Source organism: Lucilia cuprina, chromosome 5 (assembly GCF_022045245.1).
Source record: "Lucilia cuprina isolate Lc7/37 chromosome 5, ASM2204524v1, whole genome shotgun sequence".
NCBI lineage: Eukaryota > Metazoa > Arthropoda > Insecta > Diptera > Calliphoridae > Lucilia > Lucilia cuprina.
This window is the reverse complement of record NC_060953.1, coordinates 28,571,661-28,593,540: the sequence shown is the minus strand read 5'-3', so window position 1 is coordinate 28,593,540 and position 21,880 is coordinate 28,571,661. Positions and strand designations below refer to the sequence as shown.

Below are 21,880 nucleotides of genomic sequence, written 5' to 3'. Positions count from 1 at the left end.
TTTTTATTTGAATCATCTTCAAATAAATATTTTGTATTTATGAAATACAAAATGATTTGTATGTAAATATTTTATTAAAACCTCCTTCCTCATTTGGAATTCTAGTTTTTCCCTTATAAAAGAAAGAAGGTAAAAATAAAGAAGGTAGTGTCATTCTCTCTATATTTTTTAAAATTCTATATCTGACATGCCAAGGCGAATTCAGATAAGGTGGTGGCAGTTCTGCAACAACAACATTTCCCATGTATTTTGTTTTTGCTTTTGGTTTTCGTAAATGTCAAAAACCATATGTACGGAGAATTCATTTGATGAAAAATTTTTGTAAAATGTTTATATTATATTAAAAATAAAGATTAAGGTATTAAAATTTGCGAGGAAAATATATTCTGAATTGAATAATGTTTGTTTCCATCGAAAAATTCTATTCCGGCAGCTTAATTTGCAAAATTTAAGTAAGTGCCTTAAGTAAAGTAAAACTTAATTTTTTGTGAAAAATAAACAAAAAAAAGTACATATATTACGAAGGAATGAATACTTGTTTCGAATGTAAAATTCTACTCCGGCGGAGTAATTTTCAATATTTGTCAATAATGGTGCAGCCGCGGGACGGGTAAATACCTCATATGGGTTTTGTTATATAAAGCGTTCCGGAACAGACTTTTTTCAGTTAATCTTTTTATCAACATAGTGTATATATAAAACAATATTGTTTAATTTGTTAACATTTAATATATTTCAAAATTAAGCCATAACGTAGAAGTCAGTTGCCGCCAGCCGGGTAAATACTTCGTATGCGTTTCTTAATATTTAGTGTTCCGGAAGAGATTTTTTTTAGTTAATCACGTTATCTACACAATTTTTATATAAAATATAAAACAATATTTTGTAATATGTTAACATTTAATAGAAAAAATATTTCTCTTAAATAACATATTTGTATACATACCAATTATGCCATTATTTAAATAAAATGATATTTCTTTACGAGATGTTTGGTATTTTCAGATTTCTTACATAAATTATTCAAAATATTAACGAAGTTTTTTTTCTGTTTAACGGAATTTTTTAAATATAAAAATGTAAGCAATAACAAACTTTGACAGCTAGGAAAACCAGGCGAATTAAGAAAAAAATTATCAGCTGATTGATTAACACCACCTTATATGAATTCGCCTTGTGACATGCTTAAGGATTTTGACGTTTTCAAAAAAATAGTAATACCATATTAATTTAAAATTTTCCCATATAAGTATTTGAAGTTTAAGAAAAATGTAATACATAATTTTCATTCATTTGTTGAAAAATATAAAAACGTTTACTTTTAAATTGGAATTAAAGGGAAGATCTTAATTTTCAAATATTAAAAATGAGTCCCCAACTGCTAAAATACCAACTATTTTTTAAGCAAACATATTTTTAAAGTCCCTACATTACCCAACAAACAACAACAATGGCTAGATATATGTAAAATTTCCGAAGAAGATTTGCCAAAAGAGCCAATGGTATGCTCCGACCATTGCCTTAAAAGTAATATTTCAGTTAATGCAAAACGTGTAAGATTGCATAAAAATACTGTGTCAATGACCACAAGGTAACTTTAAAATACTAATTGATCTGCAAACACTGAGTTTTAAGGTATGTATATACATATCTCCGATCACAATCGATTTTTTTTTGGAAATAATTCTGAAATTTCTAAACTGCTAGTCCAAATAGTCCAAAATAACGTAATAGTACATTATTATTTAAATTGTAAATTTTAAATTACACATTTTTTGTAAAAAATTTCTCGAAAATCAAAATCATTTTTAAGAATGTGGCAACGCTTTATATAATGCTCACAAAAAACTAAACCTAAAAAATACTTATTTGATAAAAAAATTTTTGATTGATACAACCTTCTTTATTTTTATCATGCGAGATTCGATTTGTTGTTTTAAATTTCGTAATCATAAAGAAATAAAATGTGAGTAAACATTACCTTATCAAATATTAAATAATCGAGCAAGATATAGATGATGACTCTATGTTATCACTGATGGAATTTCAAGAATTTAAGGAATGTGGAGAGTTGCATCTTCCAAATCAGGAAAGGTGTGCTACACATATATTGCATTTAATAGCCTCCAAGGATATAGATCAAGCCAGATTTCAAAACAATTCATACAAAAAACTTTACGATGCAGCCATGGGGAAATGTCAAGCTGTGTGGAATCTTTGTTCAACAGGAAATTCCCCCACCTCTCCATGTCCAACAAGATGGAATTCATTTTATAATTCCATACAAGACTTACTTGCTGTGAAGGATAACATAAATGAAACTTTAAGGAAGCTTGGATTGGTGACTTTAAAAAAATTTAAGTCCAATTTCTTGTAGAATTTATTGATTGTTCGAAGCCAATTGCTGATGCAATACGAAGCTTAAAAGGAGATTTATTGAGGATGCAACGAATGCTGACAAATTTGCAAACAAGCAATCCTAATTATTGTGGTATTTTAATTAATGTCATCAAAGAAAGTTTATACAAACGATTCGAAAGATCTTATAAATTAGAATCAAATGCAAAAGACGCCATAATAGCCTCTGTATCTCATCCCACTTCAAAATGAAATGGGTCCCTAAAGATAAACGAGGCTTCATAAAAGGACTTTTCATAAGGTAAGGAAGATAAAGCCAGATCAAGAAAATGGAAAGTATCTCCAAAATTCTATTTCAGCTAAAGAAACAAATGAATCTTATTATTTGTTTGTAGAAGCGCGGATTCTTATGTGACCAGTGATGATAACACTACAACAGACCTAGAAACTCTACAATATCTGAATGATAATGATACTAATTTAGAATCTTTAAACAAATATCCTAATGTTAAAAACTATTTTATTTTAAAAAACTATTTTGAATATAATTATTTTGTACTTTTTATTTAAAATTACTTTACCTAAAAAACAAAAATAAAAAAATATTTGTATTTTCAATTAAAGTATTTAAATAACCTATTTTTCACAACTCTGGAAATTATAGAGGGACCAATTTTCTTCATGTTGTTGGGTAATGTAGTTTCCGCTGTAGTTTTTTGTAGAACAAAGTTCTCAAAAAACTGTTTAAACAAAATTTTACTCACTACTCTCTTTTGGCAATAGGGTCAGATTATGGACGAGTGACTATAACTGGCGCATTAGACATTATAGAGGGACCAATTTCCTACATCTTGGTAGGTAATATAGTTCCCGCTGTAGTTTTTTGTAGAACAAATTTCTCAAAAAACAGTTTATACAAAACTTCACTCATTACTGTCTTGGCCCTATGGTCAAATTTTTGACGAGTGCCTAGGATTGGCAGATTAGACCATATAGAGGGACCCATTTCCTACAGTTCCCGCTGTAGTTTTTTTTAGAACAAATTACTCAAAAAGCAGTTTCTACAAAATTTCACTCATTACTCTCTATTGGCATTAGGGTCAAATTTTGGACGAGTGACTAGGATTGGCGTATTGGACATTATAGAGGGACCCATTTCCTTCATTTTGGTGGGTAATATAGTTCTCGCTGTAGTTTTTTGTAGAACAAAGTTTTCAAAAGACTGTTTTTACAAACAATTTCACTCATTACTCTCTTTCGAATCTATCTATCTATCTATCTATCTATCTATCTATCTATCTATCTATCTATCTATCTATCTATCTATCTATCTATCTATCTATCTATCTAGCTCTATAGCAAATACAAAATTAACATTAAGGGTTTTCATTTAAACGCTAAAGTTTCCCATTTGTGCAAGTGGGCAAGTTTATTCGACTTGCTTCATGAAATACCTGTTAAAATTGTGTTCAATTACAATATTTATAAACAGTTAAAAACAATGTCAAACAAAAACAAAAAAAATAAATAAATTATTTTAACAAAAAATTTTACAAAATATTTTTAAAATGTGAATATTCAAGTCCATAAATTCAAAAGTGAACAATAGCGGACGAATTTATTAAATGCACAATGTGTTTGCGCTAGTTTGCCTGTCTAAATAGTCGCTCAAACTTATAAGGGTTGTGCAAATCAATTTCCATACAAGTCAATTGCTAGAATGGAAACATGCACAGGTTGTACAGTTTACGAGGGTTTTGAACGTTTAAATGAAAACCCTTAATCATATAGTAGTATATAGGCGAAACTAATTGTCAAGGACCTAAGTCCCCTGTCAAAGACCTAACTTGTGAGAATGTATTAGTAGAAGCACAAAAATAAATACAGTTGTTAAAAAGGTACTAAATAAAAAATGCCGGCAGGAAAATAACAAAGTAGTTCATCAAACTACTCATTTTTCATTCAATCTGCAAAGAGAGAATTACACAATTGTGCAGCGAATTGAGTGCTTTCTCTTTTTTGTGCAGAAGGGTGATGCCAGACCGATTAACTTTATTTTCTGATTTGCAGACGGAATTTGCAGTGCTGCCAAGTTCTGATATATTAAAAGACACTAGTTGGTGCAATTCAAAACTTTTTTAATTATTTAAAGCTTCTGCGGTTTATTTCAAGTTTTTTGTATTCTTTTTACTATATATTTCCATTTCAAACGAACTTTCATGATTTTATTTAAAAGTATAATAAAATAAAAAAACAAAAAAATTGAATTTTATTTAATTAGACTAGGCTATAGAATAAACTATAGACCAGACTATACATGTAGCATATAACGTATAAAAAGTTTAAAATGTTTTGAAAGCATAATCAGGCGAGTCGCATGCAATTATCCAGCCTTATTGCTCGTCGGAGGGGAGGTTCGTTGCCTGATGCCTTATGGGATTATCTTATCCATATTTTTTAACTCAGCTTTTGTTGCGTCGAATGGTTTTGCGTTTGTCAGGTTAACTACATCGAGCTCCCTTCCCTTTAAAGCCGAGTGGCCTGGTACCCATAAGCAGTACAACAGATTATTGAAGCATAAGCTAGAATTGGTCTAATTACACTTTTATAAAGCCAATTTGTCATAGTAGGACTAAGACCCCATTTCATACCTATGGTTCTCCTACATATCTCCCAGCACCGATGTGCCTTGTTTATTCTATTCTCTATGTGGTGTCTCCATTCTAATTTCCGGTCAAGTATTACACCTAAGTACTTAACTTTGTCTGTCACCGGTATCTTCTTGCCCAGAAGCAAGGTTCAGTATATGTAGAAATTTTGTCTTTCTTGTGAAAAGACAGATTTCCATCTTCGCTGGGTAACATTGAGGCCTCTCGGTTGAGCCCAGATCAAGGCCGTATTCAGAGCCTTTACCTTTAAAATTATTACGAAATCGTCTGCATAACAGACAGGGTAAGTCCTTTCTTGGTTAGGGTCCTTAGGAGGCTATTAATCGTGGTAACCCATAGTAAAGGTGACAAAATGCCACCCTGTGGTATACCGCGAAATACCTTTTTCCTAATAGTTATATCGCACATCTCACAGCTTATCCATCTGTTCCTTAGCATGTAGTTGATCCAGTTACGGAGCAGCCGGTTAACATAAAACTTGTCTAGGGATTGGATAAGGGTATCAATGTGCACGTTATTAAAAGCGCCTTCAATATCAATGCATACCGCCAGTGTATACAGTTTGCTATCGAAAGATTCTCCTATTTAGTGGACGACTTCGTTTAAAGCGGTTTCCACCGATCGTCTCTTTACATAAGCATGCTGCTTATATTTAAGGTCTTTGTATGGTATACTGCTTTTAACCATGCTATCGACTATCCGTTCTAAGGTTTTAAGTAGGAAGAACGTAAGACTTATTGGTCGATAGGACTTAGGTGTCGCATAGCTAGGTTTCCCTGTTTAGGTATAAATATTACCCATTAACTGGGTATATGCCAATTTTAAGCATGCAGTGAATATCTGTGACAGACGTACGGAAACCGCGTCCATCTGCAAAGCTGCCGGAAAATTCCATCCGGTCCTGCAGCTTTATAGGGAGCAAAACTCTTGATTTACCCTTTAACCATGTCAGATGTAATAACTATTTCCGTGTTACCCTCCCCTTCCTCCAATATCGGTTCATATATGTTATTCGATATACCGGGTGGGAAATTAGAGTCCATTAGGAGTTTCATTGTCTCCTCCATATCATCAAGCCTCCTGCGTGTCATCGATCATAGATTCCGGTTGGACATGAGTTTTGGATAGGATTGGATTTTTTATCTTCGATACGTCATTTACGCTATCTACCTGTTCACAGAAAAGTTTCCAGAAGTCTCCTTTGGCTTTTCGAACGATTTCTTATATTCACCAAGTTTATTATGATACTAATCCCAGTATACTGCGGTCTTTTACGCCGCGCCCGGTTAAATAGTTTGCGAAGAGTCTTCCCAAGTTCCGGATTTTCTCAGTTACCCAGAGGCAGATCTCCGCACTCGTAGGGGCAGCTGTCCTCGAACGATTCAACCAGGGCACTTGTGAACGTTTCCACTTTGCATATATATTCTCTTTATTTCGACATTGAAAAGTGTCCTGACCTAAACGGTTCTTTAGTAAGGTCCCGAACATTGTCCAATTAGTTTTAGACTTATTCCGAAACTTTATGGGCTTTGGTGGTGGCCTTAGTATTTTGAATCTTATGTCCCGATGATCAGAAAAGAGTTCTCGTCCGAAACTCTCCAATCCTGAATTTCGTTTATAAGCTCTTCTGAACATATAGTTATATCTAATACTTCTTCTCTGATTCTATTGACGAAAGTAGTTTTATTACCTAAGTTCAATGTTATCAAGTTTCTAGTATTAAGGAAATTCATGAGGGCTTGTCTCCTGCGATTGGTGTTTGTACTACCCAAGCTACAATTTTCTTATTTTTCTTTTGTGCCTCTTCAACCAGATTCATCAGATTCGACGTTGGTGGTAGTTTCGGAGAAAGGCAGGTAAACAGATGCAAGGAATATGTTGCCACGAACTTGCTTGAGAACCGTTGCATCCGATGTTGATAATCATGTTGAGAGGAGAAAACATAAGTTCTTGTGACATAAGATACATGTTCTCGGATGAGACCCCTGTATCAGCGTAGTAAAGTAGAAAATTTACGTGATTTAATCCAGAAACCTTGTTGCGAATCGTCCAAGGTTCCTCGATTAAAGCTATATGTATTTTACCTGTTAATTTTAGCCATCAGAGCGTTGGTAGCTGTCTCGCTCCGATGAAGGTTTATTTTGATAACCTCAATCATGATCATCCGTTTAAACTGTCTTCCAGCGAGTTGGTTGATGCTTTGGGTACTGTCTTAGGTGTTTTAGTATCCTTGTCGGCGCCGGTTTTGACATCCCTTTCAATCGGCGCCTTCGCAATTTTGGAAAGGGCAACTACACTTTCTTCTGACGAGTTTATGGTAAATTCCTCGATTTTAGGATTTGACTCCTCAACGTTATCAGTAGTGGATATTGATGCTGTTATCTTAAGTTTTTTAGTGTCCTTTTCGAGGCTTGTTGTAATAGCCATTCCAATCGGCACCTTCCAATTTTGAATATGACAGCTTTAGAGGCGAAGTAAGCCCTACCTTTATTCTTGGCAACACTAGCCATGGATTTCTGGTCGATACTATTACAAATAAAGTTCCCTCAGGTTCTTCTTTCCTGTAAAAGACATCTCATTTTTCAATGGCCAGCTCAGCATTTCGACAGCATATGTTCTGAGCTCTAAATAGTTTTTGAACCATAACACCGTTTCGTTCTAATATGTTCAATAAGTTGCTATGGGAAAGCGTATCAAAGGCTTTACTGAAGTCAATGAAAAGTGCAAGGCAATAATAATTATTTTCTAGATGCTTATTGATGTGTGTAGCAAAATTTTCCAAAAGTTTGTTGATATTTTTTCCTTTCTGGAAGCCGTATTGGTTTTCGTTTAATACTTTATATTTTGTTAAAAAAAACAGTTTAATCTGGGAACTAATATTTCCTCCAGGACTTTCTTGATCACCGGCAGTATTGAAATTGGTCGATAATTGTTGTAAACCTTTTTTGCACCAGCTTAATATATTGGCCGAATTAGTGACTCGCGTATTGTTTTTATTTTCGGCAAATTTTCTTTTGAAATAATTGTTTTTCGCGTAGTATAGTTTTTTATTTAAGCAGTTTCGAAATTTTGTATATTCATGTTCATAATTTTTGTTATTTTTAAGTATTATTTAACCATTTAATATAAAGTTTATCCCGCGTATCACAATATCTTACTAACTCTTCATTCATCCATGGATTCACTTTTCTTTTTTTTGTATTGTTTCTACTAATATTTTAGATTTTAAATATATATTATTAAAAGTTTCACATATTTTATTGAAAATTTGATTAGTGTTCATATTTTGAGTAACTAATTGATTCCAATTTATTTCATTAATGAATTTATTTACTTTGTAATTGTTAATTGTTGAGCCCTGACAAAGAGTGTTTTCCATTCCCTGGTTTATTTGTGTGTTTTCCGTACCCTGTTTTACTTGTGTTTCTTTATCATCTTTCATACAACAGAAGAGCGAATAGTGGTCAGATACATTAGTTCTCACTATTGCAGTGTGTGTTTGTGTAATTTTATTGTTTGTTCTGATGTGTATGTGGTCTATACAAGAGCGAATTTTCTTATTAATATCTTCTCTTGTAGTCTCATTTATTATACTTTGTAACCCATTCGACGATATCATTTCTACATACTTTGTTGTTGTGATATTTTCGTTTTGAATATTTATGTTAATATCGCAAACGACGATTATATTTTGTTTACTTTTAATCGTGTTTATAATGTTATCGAGTTCTATTATGAACTCATTTACACTAATTTTTGGCGGTCGATATATTGTAATGAGAGAGAAGGTTTTCTTATTGTTTGTTACATTTATTTGTATAGATTCAAAAGATAATGTGTTTAATTGAATGTTTGTATGCATTATACTTTCTCTTATATATACGGCTACTCCTCTGCCATTTCTGTTGAGAAAAAAGGAATTGAAAGCATTTATGTTGTAGGCTTGTTGTTCATCGTCTGTGATATTAGTTTCAACTAACAATAGAAAATTAATGTTTTTTATAATATTATGAAGGCTAGCTAATAATGGTGTAAAATTTAATCTGAGTGATCGAATGTTCAGAAATAGGATAGTTGTGGGATAACCTAAGAGGTTTTTGTTTATTTGTTGAAAATTATCAATAGTTTCCGTAGGATTTTGCATTTTTATTTTCAATAAAGTTTAAACAAAGATTAAAATAAGTTATAATATGATGATAGAAAAGATATTGTTTTGTTTATTTAAATTAAGGAAAATATTTCGTATCCAGATGAATATTCAATTAGATTTCCTGGCTCTTGTTTTGGCTAGCCAAAGTAGTCGCCGTTTATAAAATGTTAGGTGTTCATTTGTGTAAATATATTTGTAATTGGTATCATCGTTTTCAGTATTAATTAAGCTCGCATCTATTCTGTGACTCTTAATCTTTTTTAACAATTCTCTTTTTTGTTGAGAGATGCAAATTCCACAATTACTTTTTGTGATCTTTTCAAGCTATACGAGTTGCTAATATCATTATCGTTTATTTCAATATTTAGTGAGTTAGCAATCTTTTTTATAACATCAGTGGGTTGAATATTATCATTTCGATTTTTGTCGATGTTTTTATTTAAAAGCATTTGTTCCAAATCATTTATGCGTTTATCCATCTCTAGTATTTGTTTCTCTTTTTCTTTTACTTGGGTAGCAAGAGTTGAAATTGTGAGGTCAATGCATAAGCAAAGTCAGAATAGTTTTAAAATAGCCCTTTCTAGATCCAGTTGTCGATCTGCTTGTACATATCTTAAGCTGTATCTGTTTTGTGAGGGCTATGGGTTTTCAAATTGTTTATTGGGTTTCAAATACTTGAGAATTTTCCAACAACAATATTATACAAACTTTTGTATGTAATTTGTACTTCATTTTTTTTATTTGAAAATAAAATTTTCATATTATACATACATACATATAAAACGGAAACGAAATTTATTCAAAAAATTTCCGTTATATTAAATAAGATTTAATATAACGGATTTAATATATCTGAAACATTTTAATTAAATTTTGCCATTAATTGAAGATAATTTAAGAAGTTTTGTAAATCCTCGCCAATCCTCAGCATCTTGCTAAATTTATCAATAATTAAACTTAAAATAACCTACAAAACTAATTATCTAACTTAAAACAACTTAAAAATCTAATCTAATTTAATCACCAAAACCTACTTAAAGTTACTTAAGCGCTGAATCTAAACTTAAATTAAATCTAATTCTAATTTTGAGAAGCCTCTAAAACTAGTTCGGTTTAATAAGACGCTAAACTAAAGCTAATTTTCTAAAAAAAACTATCTTAAATTTTATATCATTTAACATAAAATCTATTTAAATTATCTTAAACCTAATTTTATCTTAAATTACTTAAACTTTTCTCACTTAATTACATATAATTTAACGAAAAACTTAAATTCTTAAATTTTATCTAATTTTGATAATCTAACTTAATTTCAATTTAATTAACTTAACTTTATCTAAAATTAAACTTAATCATAACTTAAATTAACTTAAAACTAGTAATAACACTTATACACTAACACTTTATACATATACACTAACATACATACATAAATACACTTAAAAATTTATAAAAATATGAGAATTTAAAATTCAAAATTAAAAAATAAACCCTAATTCAGCATCACACCGGGCCTGTTGTCATCGTTGGATTATGTTTGGTAAGTTTTAAATTGTGTTCACTATTTATTTAAATTCTCTATGTATTTAAGTGTTCTAAATTGAATATTTTTTTTTAATGTTAAAACATTTATTTTATTAACATAATATCTTAAAGATTTATGTTAACAACATTTGAAAATAAACTTAAATTTTTTTATTGTTGAATATTTCAATTTAGAATACTTTAAAATAAAACAAACCATTATATTACACAACAATACTTAGCCAATTATCTTTATTAATGTTTAATATGAAGTTTGTAAACAGTTTGCATTTTAATAATAAATTTGTTTAATTATTAGACTTGAATAATGACAATCTAAATTAATTTTTATTCCACGAAAGGTTAGTTAAACATGTAGATAGGGAATCATTATAGGGCTATCTTGCAGATTTTTTTTAAAAGATAGTAAGGTTGGGAGGGTCTAGAATGAGAAGAAATGCCACCATCTTATCGGGATCTTTAAATTCAAACTTTCCTTATTTATTTTTATACCCTTCACCTTCGTGAGAAGGGTATATATGTAAGTTTGTCATTCCGTTTGTAATTTCTATAATATAATTTTCCGACCCTATAAAGTATATATATTCTGGATCCTTATAGATAGCGGAGTCGATTAAGCCATGTCCGTCTGTCTGTTGAAATCAGTTTTTCTAGAAGATCGCTATTTAAAATCAGCAAAATCGGTCGGTAAATAACGGAGATATGAGCAAAAATCCGAGACAACCACTGAAAATTTCATCAAAAATTGTTATAAAAGCAACAACAACACTGTATATAGAAAAAGATGTACACGTGTGTGTGTAGATGTATTTGGTTTTATTCAGCTGTGTATTTTTTTGTATGTTTGGATTCCAAAATACACAGCAAAAAAATATGATTTGCATTTTTTGTTAAAATAAAATAATTTTCCTTTTTGTTTTGCAAATATTTTTAATGAATAGAAAAAAGTATTTAAAACGTTTTCAATTATAAGAGAGTAGATTGTGAGTTATTGTACAATAATTTTTATGCGAATAATGTAAGTTTGAAATTTAAAACTAACACAAATTTTTTCCAAGTGCTTTTTAAAACATTTTTTTACGATAAACAAAAACAAAATCTACGTCTCGTTAATGTTTACCAGCAATGAATACGAAAGTGTTGTTGTTTGACTCTTGCTTGTATACTTTTAAGAACAACAACAACGTATTGCTAATGTAAGCGCATATAAGTGTATATAAAACACACTGTCTATAGCATATACCGGCGGATAGAGAGGCAGATAAAAAAATCACCACTACACACACACTATTGGCATTTTTTCATTGAAATTGCACTGAAAAAAATATTTGGTTATTTTTAATTTTGAAGATTAAATTGCATTACTGTAAAATGCGAATATTTATAAACAATGTGTAATCAATGTACTTAAGAATGATAATTTCTTCACATAGAAACAACATTTCTAATTAAAATGTACAAAAAAAGTATGAAACAAGATTAACTTATTTACTTTCATTGTTATGCATTCTAGAAAATTATTTAGAGTGTACGTTGTTTTTGTAAATTATGCTCTTGCTTTTGCAAGTTGTTTTTTGTTTTTTCAAGTTGTGTTTGCAAATTCTTAAACAAAGCGACATCAACCTACTTTGTTGAATGCTATCTAGCAACTAAATAAAATATTTGTATTTTTGATGCTCTTGTTTAGAGGTTCGTATGCGATCGTGTTTTGTACATGTAATTTGCCGAAAATCTTCGTTGTCAGAACAATACTAGCGCCGACGTCTGGTCTATAGCTAATCGCATTTACAAAAACAAAAGAGTACCAAGCCCATAGGGCTTGGGCACCCTTGGTTTGGATGCTGTTGGCGTCATTGCGTTATTTTTGTTTTTGTTTGTGTTTTTCGTTATGTATGTTTAGATGTCTGTTGGTTTAGATGCCTTGTGTATATTGTGCTTTATTTCGTTTAGCGTTGTTGTTGTTCTTTTTGTTTAGCTTTTGATGTAATAATAATGTAGTCGGGAAAAAATTTAAAATTTATAAAAGATGTTTAAAATACACTATGGTGAAGGGTATGTTAGATTCGGCACAGGCGAATATAGCACTCTTACTTGTTTTTTTAGTTTAGTTAATATTTTAAAGCTACTTTTTAAATGAATGTGCGGTTCTTAGCCTATCCTGATGGAGACAAGAACACCACCCCAAACCCTGAGCACGGTCGGAATAATAGGTAGCGCAGGTCTTCTAAAGGATAGGGCACAACGCGTGAATTGTTACAAAATTGAGCTTGTTATGGCAGTAAGAGCATTCTCTAAATTTGTATTTGGTTGTAGATTGTTTTGATTAATAGTTAATGTAAGTTGTTGTATTGTAGTTTTTATAGCGTTCATTTCTTCTTTAAATTCCGCTTTCAAGGCAAAGACATTATTATTGACATCGTTTAATGACAAAGAGTCTTTAAAACATTTAGCATCATAATTATACCCTTCACTTTCGTGAGAAGGGTATATATAAGTTTGTCATTCCGTTTGCAATTTCTATAATATAATTTTCCGACCCTATAAAGTATATATATTCTTGATCCTTATAGATAGCGGAGTCGATTAAGCCATGTCCGTCTGTCTGTCTGTTGAAATCAGTTTTTAGAGGACCCCAGATATCGGCAAGATCCGAATCTTCAATAATTCTATTAGACATGCTTTCGAGAAGATCGTTATTTAAAATCAGCAAATTCGTCGGTAAATAACGGAGATATGAGTAAAAATCCGAGACAACCTCTGAAAATTTCATCAAAAAATTGTTAAAAAAGCGACAAAAACACTGTATATTGAGAAAGATGTACACGTGTGTGTAGATGTATTTGGTTTTATTCAGCTGTGTATATGTTTTTGTATGTTTGGAATCCAAACATACAAAAAATACACAGCAAAAAAATATGATTTGCATTTTTTGTTAAAATAAAATAATTTTCCCTTTTGTTTTGCAAATATATTGTGAGTTATTGTACAATAATTTTTATGCGAATAATGTAACTTTGAAATTTAAAACTAACACAAATTTTTTCCAAGTGCTTTTTAAAACAATTTTTTTATGATAAACAAAAACAAAATCTACGTCTCGTCAATGTTTACCAGCAATGAATCAGAGGTCGAAGTCGACCGGCTTCGAGTCGGAGCTTAGCCGCCGCCGAACTATATTTAGTTGCTTGAGCCGCCGCCGAAACATTCGGCTAAATCGTCTCAGATTTTTTAATGTTTTTACTAACTAGACTGTAAGATCAATTATGTTTAAAATACACTATGGTGAAGGGTATATAAGATTCGGCACAGCCGAATATAGCACTCTTACTTGTCTTCATTATTATCTTCTTTTATTGAAAGTTACAAGAGTAACATTTAGCGAATTTTGTTGTTAAATCTTCATTGCAATGATTACAGAGACTCATTTTTTGATTTTCTTTTGTTATTTCTTTTTTGATAAATTTTGATTTTTAAATAGGTTTTTTAATTTGAATTTTTTAAAGCACAATTAAATTGGTTTTAACAAGTTTTTTATATTGTTCCACTGTTTTGTGAAAATTTTTTTGTTCTTTTAAAAGATATATTTATGAAAATTTTTTATGCACATTAACACTAAGGGCATATAGTAGTACATATAGGCGAAACTAAAGGGGTTTTCAAAGAAAAATTTTTATTCTCTTCACACAGACGAGCTCTGAGAGAATAAAACAATATTGTGAGAACTAAACGCACTCACTAAACATGAAATTTTCTTCGCAAAATTGCGAGGATATTACCACTTATTAGTTTTTCTTATCACTTAAACTTAACGTTTATTATTTTTTTCAACACTTTTCATTTATTTAAAATCCCGAAAATAATTTTTATTTTACAAACGAAAAAAAATATTTTTTATTCTTTGACATTTTATTTTAATTAAAATTGAAAAATGAAAAGCTGTACATTTTAGTATTGAAAATTAAAAAAAGTGTTTTACATACTTTTTTAATTCAACAAAAAATAACAAAAATACGTGTTTATAATATGTTTTGATATAAAATATCTTTTCAAAAAAATAAATAACTAATATTTTCATTCACTGCCATATAAACTTTCATTAATAACATACAAAGAATAACGTCCAAAAAATAGCCGGCAGGAAAATAACAAAGTAGTTTATCAAACTACTCATTTTTCATTCAATCTGCAAAGAGAGAATTACTTAATTGTGCAGCGAATTGAGTGCTTTCTCTTTTTTGTGCAGAAGGGTGATGCCAGACCGATTAACTTTATTTTCTGATTTGCAGACGGAATTTGCAGTGCTGCCAAGTTCTGATATATTAAAAGACACTAGTTGGTGCAATTCAAAACTTTTTTAATTATTTAAAGCTTCTGCGGTTTATTTCAAGTTTTTTTGTATTCTTTTTACTATATATTTCCATTTCAAACGAACTTTCACGATTTTATTTAAAAGTATAATAAAATAAAAAACAAAAAAATTGAATTTTATTTAATTAAACTAGGCTATAGAATAAACTATTGACCAGACTATACATGAGATTATGCAAAAGACTAGACTATAGAATAGTATAATCAAAAGACAAGAGACTGGACTATAAAATAGTCATTACAAATGACTATAGACTGGGCTAAACAGATGGTCTAAAACAAGTGATAAGGAGGTTTTGTCGAAATTAGTTCACAGCATTGAATCACTTAAAATCTATCATCATTAACCATCCGAGTTATTTTCATCCCTTAACGATTTATACAAAGTGTATCTGCCATTTCACTAAATGTGTAGCGGTTTGTTTTGTTTCGCGAACATATTCCAAATAAACTTCTTTATGTTGTTGTTTAATGAATTTTTAATGAATTTGTTTAGTACTTCTTTTGGTATTTATGGTTTCTTGTCATTAAGTTTTTGGCCAGCATCTTTGTTGTGCTTTCTCTTGCATTTTAGATTATATGGAAGACGTTTTGGTGTATTGTCTTCAATTGTATAAAATTTTAGCTTCGTCTTTTATTCATTAATTTCTTCAGAAATTTTCTAAATAATATGTACTATTAAAACTATTTATAAAGCTTTTTTAATAAAAACAAGTAAGAGTGCTATATTCGTCTGTTTTAAACATTTTAGTTTTATAAATTTCATTTTTTTTCCCGACTACATTATCATTACACTAAAAGCTAAACAAAATGAACAACAACAACGCAAAACGAAATAAAAAACAAAATACACAAGGCATCTAAACCAACAGACGTCTAAACATACATAACGAAAAACACAGAAAAACAAAATAAACAACGCAATAAAACGAACCTACATCCAAATATAGGAATAGAATTCACAAAAACAAAATACGTAACTCAACGACGAACAGCATTGAAACATACAAAGCAAAATACACAGCTGTATAAAACCAAATACATCTACAAACACGTGTACATCTTTTTCCAATATACAGTGTTGTTGCTTATTTAACAAAGCATGAAAAAAATATGACAATTTTTGATGAAATTTTCAGAGGTTGTCTCGGATTATTTACCGACCGATTTTGCTGATTTTAAATAGCGATCTTCTCGAAAGCATGTCTAACAGAATTATTGAAGATTCGGATCTCGCCGATATCTGGGGTCATCTAAAAACTGATTTCAACAGACAGACGGACATGGCTTAATCGACTCCGCTATCTATAAGGATCCAGAATATATATACTTTATAGGGTCGGAAAATTATATTATAGAAATTACAAACGGAATGACAAACTTATATACTTATACCCTTCTTACGAAGGTGAAGGGTATAAAAACACAACTAGGCTAAAAAAAAAGATGGTATAAAACAAGTGATAAGGAGATTTTATCGAAATTTAAGCATCTCAGTTCACAGTATTGAATCACTTAAAATCTGAAAGATGCCATCTTCATTAATCCGGGTTATTTTTATCCCTAAACGATGTTATACAAAGGGTATCAGCCATTTCATAAACTTTACAGTCCAGACTATACTATAACTCATATTCCAGACTATAGACTAGAATAGTCTATAGTCTGGACTACACTACAGCCCAGGCTATAGACTATAATATTGTCCAGATTATAGACTAGACTACAGTCCAGACTGGCTCATAGTCTACAGTCCAGACTGTAGACTAGACTACAGTCCAGACTGTAGACCACAGCACAGTCTATATATTAGCCTTTAGTCCAGACTATATACTAGACTTTAGGCTAGTTTATAATACAGACTAGACTACAGTCCGGATTATACTATAGTTCATAGTCCAGACTATAAACTAGAATATAGTCACACAATAGACTAGAATATACTCCAAACAATAGACTAGAATATAGTCCAGACAATAGACTAGAATATAGTCCAGACAATTGACTAGAATATAGTCCAGACAATAGACCACACTACAGCCCAGGCTATAGACTGGAATATAGTCCAGATTATAAACTAGACTACAGTAGCTATAGCTCATAGTCCACAGTCCAGACCACAGTCCAGTCTATATATTAGCCTTTAGTCCAGATTATATACTACACTTTAGGCTAGTTTTTAATACAGACTAGACTAAAGTCCAGACTATAAACTAGACTACAGTCCAGACTATAGACTAGACTACAGTCCAGACTGGTCTATAGCTCATAGTCCAGACTATAGACTATAATATAATCCAAACAATTGAGTAGAATATAGTCCAGACAATAGACTACACTACAGTCCAGATTATAGACTAGAATATAGCCCGGAATATAGACTAGACTACAATCCAGACTAAACTATAGCTCATAGTCCAGACTATAGACTTTAGACATTAGGCTAGTTTATAATACAGACTAGATTATTGTCCAGACTGTAGACTAGACAACAGTCCAGACTAGACTATAGCTCACATCCTAGACTGTAGACAGTAGTTCAGACTATAGACTAGAATATAGTCCAGATTATAGACTAGAATATAGTCCAGATTATAGACTAGAATACAGGCCAGACTATATTATAGCTCATAGTCTTGGCTATAGACTAGAATGTAGTTCATATTGTAGACTAGACTACAGTCCAGACTATAAACTACAGACCAGACTATAGTACAGTCTGTAGACTAGACTTTAGTCCAGAATATAGACTGACTATTGACTGTAGTCCAGTCTATAATACAGGCTACAGTCCCCACTAAACTATATACTAGAATATAGCCATACATCTAGTCCAGACAAAACTACGGACTGACCTTTGAAGCGGGCACTTAAGCCTTAAGAATTGGCCAGCTTTATTTTGGTAGATGTTTGATTAGTGAAGGGGGAATTAAATGCGCGGCATGAGCCAGCACTAACAACATTTAATCCCACCCCCTTTCTAAGGCTCTTGATAAAAGAAGCGGGCACTTAAGGCATTAAGAATTGGCCAGCTTTATACATATTTCTAGGTGTGCTTGATTAGTGAAGGGGGAATTAAATGCGCGGGGTGAGCCTGCACTAACAAAATTTAACCCCACCCACTTTAATAAAATAACTTTTCAAAGTGTATGACGAATTCTTCTTTTTTTTAATGTATTGGAGAGGATTTTCTATTTTAACAAACTATTACTTTAACAAACTACATATAAAAAATTATAAATTGTTTTAAAATAAGGATTACATAAATATAAGCAAACAATTAAAAAATATATTTTTTATATCCCCGTTACTTTAACAAAGTAGTTTATCAAACTACTCATATTTAACTCAACAAAAACAGAGTAACACGAAAAATTCTCTCTTGCAGACTGTGTGCAGACAAAAAATTGAGTTTTTCTTGCTTCTTTTTTTTTATATATGGGAGAGAATTTTCATTTTAACAAACTACTTAACAAACTAAGTAAAAATGAGAGTAAGCATCTTAAAAACAATATTGGGAATTAAAAAATTGATTAATAATAACAATTTAAAACAAATAGTGGTAAATGAAATAAAATTATGGAATTAAAAATTGGACCAATGCCCAATATTTTTTGGGTAATAAGTTTCCTTCTATAGTTTTTGTAAAAATCTTAAAAAACAGTTTTTTCAACATTTCACTTATTATTTTCTTTTGATGTTAGGATCATATTTTGGGTGAGTTACTTAGGTAATTGCATTGGACATTATAGTAGAGTCGATTTCCTTCATTTTGGTGGGTTATATAGTTCCTTTTGTAGTTTTTTGTAAAGCTGTTTTTACAAAATTTCACTTATTACTCTCTTTTGGCCCTGGGATAAAATTTTGCACGAGTGACTAGGATTGGCCTATTGCACATTATAGAGGGACCAATTTCCTTCATTTTGGTGGGTAATATAGTTCCCGCTGTAGTTTTTTGTAGAACAAAGTTCTCAAAAAACTGTTTTTACAAAATTTCACTCATTACTCTCTTTTGGCCCTAGGGTCAAATTTTGGAGGAGTGACTAGGATTGGCGTATTGGACATTATTGAGGGACAAATTTCCTTCATTTTGGTGGGTAATATAGTTCCCGCTGTAGTTTTTTGTAGAACAAATTTTTCAAAAAACAGTTTTTGAAAAATTACTCATTACTATCTTTTAAAACAAAGTTTTCAAAAAGCTGTTTATACTATTTTATTCAATATTCTTTTCACGTTATTTTTATTTAATATATTCTATTAAATAATTAAATTTTTGTTCTTATTTAATTGTTTGCTTATATTTATGTAATCCTTATTTTAAAACAATTTATAATTTTTTATATGTAGTTTGTTAAAGTAATAGTTTGTTAAAATAGAAAATCCTCTCCCATGCATTAAAAAGAAGAAGAATTCGTCATACACTTTGAAAAGTTATTTTATTAAAGTCTAGTCTACAGACTGTACTATAGTCTGGTCTGTAGTTTATAGTCTGGACTGTAGTCTAGTCTACAATATGAACTACATTCTAGTCTATAGCCAAGGCTATGAGCTATAATATAGTCTGGACTGTATTCTAGTCTATAATCTGGACTATATTCTAGTCTATAATCTGGACTATATTCTAGTCTATAATCTGGACTATATTCTAGTCTATAATCTGGACTATATTCTAGTCTATAGTCTGAACTACTGTCTACAGTCTAGGATGTGAGCTATAGTCTAGTCTGGACTGTTGTCTAGTCTATAGTCTGGACAATAATCTAGTCTGTATTATAAACTAGCCTAATGTCTAGTTTATAGTCTGGACTAAAGTCTATAGTCTGGAGTATGAGCTATAGTTTAGTCTGGATTGTAGTCTAGTCTATATTCCGGGCTATATTCTAGTCTATAATCTGGACTGTAGTGTAGTCTATTGTCTGGACTATATTCTACTTAATTGTTTGGATTATATTATAGTCTATAGTCTGGACTATGAGCTTTAGACCAGTCTGGACTGTAGTCTAGTCTATAGTCTGGATTGTAGTCTAGTCTATATTCCGGGCTATATTCTAGTCTATAATCTAGACTGTAGTGTAGACTATTGTCTGGACTATATTCTACTCAATTGTTTGGATTATATTATAGTCTATAGTCTGGACTATGAGCTTTAGACCAGTCTGGACTGTAGTCTAGTCTACAGTCTGGACTGTAGTCTAGTCTACAGTCTGGACTGTAGTCTAGTCTACAGTCTGGACTATATTCGACCCGTCGCAGATAATAATTTCATTGGATAATGTAGAACTACCCAAAGAACGCACAATTTTGTATTCTAGTCTATAATCTGGACTATATTCTAGTCTATAGTCTGAACTACTGTCTATAGTCTAGGATGTGAGCTATAGTCTAGTCTGGACTGTGTCTAGTCTATAGTCTGGACAATAATCTAGTCTGTATTATAAACTAGCCTAATGTCTAGTATATATTCTGAACTAAAGTCTATAGTATGGACTATGAGCTATAGTTTATTCTGGACTGTGAGCTATAATCTAGTCTGGACTTTATTCTAGTCTATAATCTGGACTATATTCTAGTCTATAATCTGGACTATATTCTAGTCATTAGTCTGAACTACTGTCTATAGTCTGGGCTGTGAGATATAGTCTATTCTGGACCTTAGTCTAGTCTATAGTCTGGACAATAATCTAGTATGTATTATAAACTAGCCTAATGTCTAGTTTATAGTCTGGACTAAAGTCTATAGTCTGAACTGTAGTCTATAGTCTGAACTGAGATGCTTAAATTTCGATAAAATCTCCTTATCACTTGTTTTATACCATCTTTTTTAGCCTAGTTGTGTTTTTATACCCTTTACCTTCGTAAGAAGGGTATATATATGTTTGTCATTCCGTTTGTAATATCTATAATATAATTTTCCAACCCTATAAAGTATACATATTCTGGATCCTTATAGATAGCGGAGTCGATTAAGCCATGTCCGTCTTTCTGTTGAAATCAGTTTTTAGAGGACCCCAGATATCGGCGAGATCCGAATCTTCAATAATTCTGTTAGACATGCTTTCGAGAAGATCGCTATTTAAAATCAGCAAAATCGGTCGGTAAATAACGGCGATATGAGCAAAAATCCGAGACAACCTCTGAAAATTTCATCAAAAATTGTCATATTTTTTTCATGCTTTGTTAAATAAGCAACAACACTGTATATTGGAAAAAGATGTACACGTGTTTGTAGATGTATTTGGTTTTATGCAGCTGTGTATTTTGCTTTGTATGTTTCAATGCTGTTCGTCATTGAGTTACGTATTTTGTTTTTGTGAATTCTATTCCCATATTTGGATGTAGGTTCGTTTTATTGAGTTGTTTATTTTGTTTTTCTGTGTTTTTCGTTATGCATGTTTAGATGTCTGTTGGTTCAGATGCCTTGTGTATTTTGTTTTTTATTTCGTTTTGCGTTGTTGTTGTTGTTCATTTTGTTTAGCTTTTGGTGTAATGATAATGTAGTCGGGAAAAAATTTAAAATTTATAAAACTAAGATGTTTAAAACAGCCGAATATAGCACTCTTACTTGTTTTTATTAAAAAAGCTTTATAAATATTTTTAATAGTACATATTAATTAGAAAATTTCTGAAGAAATTAATGAATAAAAGACGAAGCTAAAATTTTATACACGTAGAAGACAATACACCAAAACGTCTTCCATATAATCTAAAACGCAAGAGAAAGCACAACAAAGATGCTGGCCAAAAACTTAATGACAAGAAACCATAAATACCAAAAGAAGTACTAAACAAA

At 31.0% G+C, this 21,880-nt stretch overlaps 1 long non-coding RNA gene across 1 annotated transcript; it reads left to right on the top strand.

The window, feature by feature from the left end:
- Positions 1 to 1,270: 1,270 nt before the first annotated feature.
- On the top strand, positions 1,271 to 2,969 carry LOC124420354. The gene is made up of 3 exons (XR_006941140.1): positions 1,271 to 1,635; positions 1,922 to 1,966; positions 2,016 to 2,969. It is a non-coding gene; the product is annotated as an uncharacterized LOC124420354 (long non-coding RNA).
- The last annotated feature ends 18,911 nt before the right edge of the window (positions 2,970 to 21,880 follow it).